This window comes from Glycine soja, unplaced genomic scaffold (assembly GCF_004193775.1).
Source record: "Glycine soja cultivar W05 unplaced genomic scaffold, ASM419377v2 tig00000043_3_pilon, whole genome shotgun sequence".
NCBI classification, from domain to species: Eukaryota; Viridiplantae; Streptophyta; class Magnoliopsida; order Fabales; family Fabaceae; genus Glycine; species Glycine soja.
Window position 1 is genome coordinate 4,250 of NW_021143577.1, and position 5,662 is coordinate 9,911.

Sequence of the window (5,662 nt, forward strand, 5' to 3'; positions counted from 1 at the left end):
ATTGTGTTTTGTTGTGAGTGAATAGATTTGATATGTAGTTGGCTTAGAGGGTGTTGTAGAAGATTTTAAATCTTTGTGATGTCAACTTGATGCATTGGGTTGTTGAGGATGTTTCTGATCAATCTGCTTGATCGGCGTATGGAAATGCTGTGTGAATCAGATTGTTGCTGTAAACAATTAATTTCCCTTTTTTCCACTTCTCGTTTGATTTTTTTATCTTTTTCCTTTCATGAAGAACTAAATGTTTCGGTTTTTTATGTGCTTTTGTTTTTGTAAATTGATGTTACGGTTTAGGTGTGCTGTGTTCCTTCAGTTAGACTTGTATATAATCTCCACTAAGTGCCAAACGATATGGTGGAGCTGTTTTGTCTGTATTCTCATTTATAATTATGACACAGCATGAAATACGTTTCTGCTTCATAAAATTTGTGTTTTAGAAGTTGTGTGTACTGAAGGAACTTCCTTAATTTGAAAATCGTTCCAACTGTGAGATGGCTGCGTGGCACATTTAAGTTGTTCCATTATTTCATTATAGAATGCTGTTTGTTTCTATATCATAAATCATAAATATGTCTACATCTGTTGATTTTGTCAGATTTAGTCCCCGTTCCTGTTTTGATAACTAATCTTCTTTCTTTTCTCTCGATGATTTACATTTCAAATTTTCTTTCCCTTTAGGATGAAAAACTTCAAGATGTTCTGGGACACTTTCAGAAGGATTTTGAGGGTGGGGTGTCTGCAGAGAATCTGGGTAAGTCTTAACTTGCTAGAACCATGACCCATCTAATGTAGGCATACACATTAAATAGTTATTGGTTCTAATGATATCGAGAAACAATTAATGACAGGGGCAAAATTTGGTGGCTATGATCATTTTTGCCCACCTATCAGCGCTCTCTGTTTGGTCTCATCCAAGGACTCCACACAAAAATTATAGTCAAAATACGCCCAGATCTCCCAATAATTTGCAACCGGAGGTAAATTTCTTTAACTAAATTGATGACTGTATATGAGATTTTATGACTTGCTCTCATGTTATTTTTTTTCATTTTCGACTTATTTCAAATTGATTTTGTACCATGCAGGGTGGGCAGGGGGATGGTGTACAATGTTCAACTGGAACTCAGTCATCAAGACTTGGCCCAGGTTCTGGTAACTCCTCGAGGATGGCTGCAAACAAGGGTCTCTCTTTAGATGATGGAACTAATCAAGAAAATACATGACAGCCACTAAGGCTGACACATCCACTTCTAAGCAGGAGTCTCTAAACAAAAAAATTTCTAGCACATCAGACCAGAAGACACTGAAGGTTCGAATCAAAATGGGTCCTGATAGTTTATCAACAAGGAAAAATGCTGCAATATACAGTGAAATTGGGCTTGATGTGTCACCATCATCATCACTAGATGACAGCCCCTCTGAAAGTGAAGGAATTTCTCGTGGTCCTCAAGATGCTCCTTTTGAATCTCCAACCATTATCCTTCAGGTGAATTATCTTCTGGCATTTTGATTCTCCTTTATTCTCTTCAGATTGAACTTGACAAGATTAGGTTGAATATTTTTTGGTGTCTTGGATCAGATTATGACAGACCTCCCTCAGCTATTGTCACCTATTCCCGATGATACCATTGAGTTAACTGTAAAGGAAACACATGCTAGAGATAGCATCCCTGGTCCTGTTCATATGGATGACTTAGAAAGTTTTGACATGTACGAATCTAATAATGTAAAGGGAGACAGAAAGTTGTTAGGTGGGAGTGGGAGGAAAATGAAATCTCTGGAGGGTTGTGAATCCTCAATGGAAGTCAAGGGCTCTACAAAGAAGAATGCTCGGAATGATGTTGGATGCTGTCAAGAAAGGAACAAAGTACAGATGCATTGACTATGGAGGAGCTAGTTTCAAAAACTATGAAGCTTCCACTTTTATCCAGTTCATATTCTTTCAGTGATGACTTGGTTAAGGCTGTGGATGGGCAATGTGATTCATTGAAGGAAGCCAACAAAGTTATAGTGAGGGAGAAAACCTTCTCTGATCAGGGACAAAAGGAACGGATGGAGTCAACGTCTACTGAGGTGAATGGTTTTGCTGAGAAGGCAAAGGGAAGTTCAGGAAGAAAAGTTGTGGGAGATAAGGTTTCTCTTGATGACTACCCAGTAAAGGAAAATCACCAGGGAGATAAAATTTCAACTCAATGATAGTTGAAAATAATGTTTCCAAAGTTAGGACAGAACCAAACACTGAAGAGCCACCTAAGAAGGCTAATCAGAGAGGTAACCTCTCTGAACAAGATGGTGTAGAACATCCATTTCCAGGGGGTAAGAAAAAGCCAAAGGGAAGTCATGGCACCATGGTTATGGAGAGGGAAAAAGAAACTTGAAGGTTGGATCCTCTTTGGTTCCTAAAATAAAAAAGAGTTCTGATGATAGTTCTGCATCAAGAAATGAAACTGAAGATGCCAGAATACAAAAAAGTCTTGGAAAGACTAGAGATACTTACAAAGATTTCTTTGGGGAATTGGAAGATGAGGAGGATAGACTGGATTCATTGGAGACCCCTTATGGAGAAAAACTGAAGGAATCTGAGGTGGTCGAGAGGAGTGCACCTACGACTAGTTATGGAGCAAAGGAGAGATCTGGTGGTAAGAAAGTTGATAAGCCATTCACAGCTGAAATATACCCTAAAACAGCCACAAATATCTCATGCACTGGAAATGCCAATGGCACTGACCTAGAGAATGGTAAAGGGATTCCTGTAATGATACCTCCTGTTGAGATGGACGATAAGTGGGTACAGTGTGATCGGTGTCAGAAATGGCGTCTTCTTCCCGTTGGAACAAATCTTGACAGCCTACCTGAAAAGTGGCTATGTAGTATGCTTGATTGGCTGTAAGTTCTGATTCAGTGTCTAAATCTTTTAAATATATATGTCCATAATTAAGTTTAATGCCCTATTTTGATAAATTTTTCATAAGTACATAAAGGAGAAGAAAATAAGAAGGTAAAACGAGTTGAACTTCTCCCTTTAGTTAAAATCAACTCATGCACTTAAACTTTTGTAGAAGCTCTCATTTATCATATCCAAAAGTTGAAGTGCATAAGTTGATTTTAACTTATGGAAGAAGTTTGATTCATTTTGCTTTTCATTTTCTTCTTCTATAAATGCTTATAGAGAAGTTTCTTCAAACGGGCCTAAGAATGAGTGAGCTTGTAGCTCAATTGGAACTGGCCCCAGTCTCTTGAGGAGTTAAGGTTGAGGTGTGATTGATTGAGAACTACTTATATTCATTATAATGGATAGCACTCAAGTACAAGGTTTTATAAATCAAACTAACGTTGTATGCATAAATATGCAGGCCTGACATGAATCGATGTAGCTTTAGTGAGGATGAAACCACTAAAGCACGTATTGCATATATCAAGGGCCTCCTCTTGATAGTCAAAGTAACCTGCAGAATGTCTCCGGCAGTGTTATGCTGGGAGGAACCATGGCAATGTCCCAGCATCCTTACCAACACCAACTAAATAATGATATGCATGCAGCACCTGGGGGCAAGAAAAAGCTTATGAAAGAGAGATCAAATTCTATAAATAAAGACAGCTTTTCTCAATCATCATATTCTATTAAGAAAAAACTGGCAGTCAGCAGTGAAAAGTAGGAGCTTAAATGATGTGAACAAATCTCCTGTTGTGAGTGAGGCTGATGTTCCAGCAGACAAACACAAAAATAAGCATTGGATGCTGGAGCACAATTCTGATAGAGGTAACTTGAACCACATATTCATTGTGCTTATCTCCTCTGTATTAACTAATGTGCAGATGTTCAAAGACCTGTTAAATTTATATGATGTTATGTTCATTTCTGGAAATCTGTTCTCAGGTGATACGAAGAATATGAAAGTCAAAAGCAGGAAGGACCTGATCAAGATAGTTCTAGGCCATCCAAGAAATCTAAGAGTGACAAGGTTCATTCTACCAATGAAGAGTGGATTGTAGAACAGAGTGGGACTACTAGGAAGGTGGGTGATCATAGCTCAAATAGCACTTTTCCAAATACCTCAGTTGGCAAAGATCGACATAGACAGAAAGACCCCTCCTCTTTGCGGGACTCCAAATCAGGAAAAGACAGGCTGCCAGTTTCTGCTGAAACGACAAAAGATAAAGGTCAGGGTTCCTTGGATGAGGGATCCCTGGATCTGGGGAATTGTGATTCAATTGGTAGTGTGAAAAGAGGAAACTGAAGGGGTATCAGGATGCTCAAACTTACAGCCCCTGGTAACCCTCGCCTACAGGAGAGCAAAACTTCTGAGCACGAGTTTAGTAATTCCAGGAAGGAAAAGAAGGCAAAAAATTCAAAATATGAAGGTAAAGAATCAAGTGCCAGTAAAGGCAGTGGTAGATCTGACAAAAAAGTTAGTCATACAAAGACCCAGAAATTCAGGCAAAAGCCTGAGAGCAGTTTGTCACACCGGAGCTTGGATGGAATGGACTGTTCAAAAAGGGACTTGGGGTCTGTACATGCTTCTGTTGCTGCCACTTCAAGCTCTTCTAAGGTTTCTGGCTCTCATAAAACCAAAGCCAGCTTCCAGGAAGTGAAAGGCTCACCTGTGGAATCAGTTTCTTCATCACCTATAAGAATTTCAAATGCAGATAAGTTTACAAACAAGGAAATTATTGGGAAAGATGATCCTCATGATATTGCTGCTGTGGATAGTCCAAGAAGATGCTCAGATCTGAGGATGATGGTGGGAGTGATCGATCTGGAACAGCTAAGAAGGATAAATCTTTCACCATTGCCCATAGGTCAGATTTTCAGGACAAGGGTGTTAATCACATGTCAGATACTAAACTTAAAGCTCAAACAACCAGCTATTGTACCAATGGGGTGTGGACACTATAGTCCTAGATGGGACACATCCAGGCACAGAGCAGATTAATCATCCTGGTGAAGACAAGATTGATGTTTATTATGCTACTACATCTCAAGCAAGGAAAAATGGCATAGAATCAGGTTTGGGAGGACAACAATGTCAATGACAGCTGTAAGTCAGAGTCCCATGCAGATAAGGTCAAGAGTACTAGTTCTCCATGTCAACTGAAAGATCAGTCTCCTCTACATGAGGCAAAACATAAGGATGGAAAAATTAAGTTGCAGGAGAAGTTTGGGTTCAAGCCTGACCAAAATGAGATTATACATGCTGGCAAGAAAGATTATACAGGAAAAAATGAGAGCAGGAATAAGGAGAATCACTCGAATCGGGGTCACGACTTTCAGGATGTTAGTACAGATGCCCCATGCAAACAGGAGGTATTTCATGCTCCTATTCAGAATCAGTTTCCGGACTGTGATACTGAAAGATCCACAAAGAGGTCTCTTTTGGAAAGAACTGATCAAGAAGTACATGGAAAAGGAAGCCATTGTCATCATTGCCATATGAAGGATCTCAAGTTGAGATATTAGGTCGTTGCCCACGACCAGTTGGCTTACTTAAAGGAAATGGAGATATGGAAGTTGATCCTTCCAAAGTTGATGATGTGTCAAAGTTACAAAAGAAGCAATTGAAAAAGACTGACATCAAAATGGAAATCTGCAAATTGGTTCAAGAAATCCCATACTTAATGGTCACAAGTCCAAGGAGCTTGATGCCCCTAGTCCAGCTAGAAG

General features: G+C 39.3%; 1 pseudogene; it reads left to right on the forward strand.

Annotated features, from left to right (window-relative positions):
- The first annotated feature begins 866 nt into the window (after positions 1-866).
- On the forward strand, positions 867-5,657 carry LOC114404115 (annotated as a pseudogene).
- Positions 5,658-5,662: the final 5 nt, after the last annotated feature.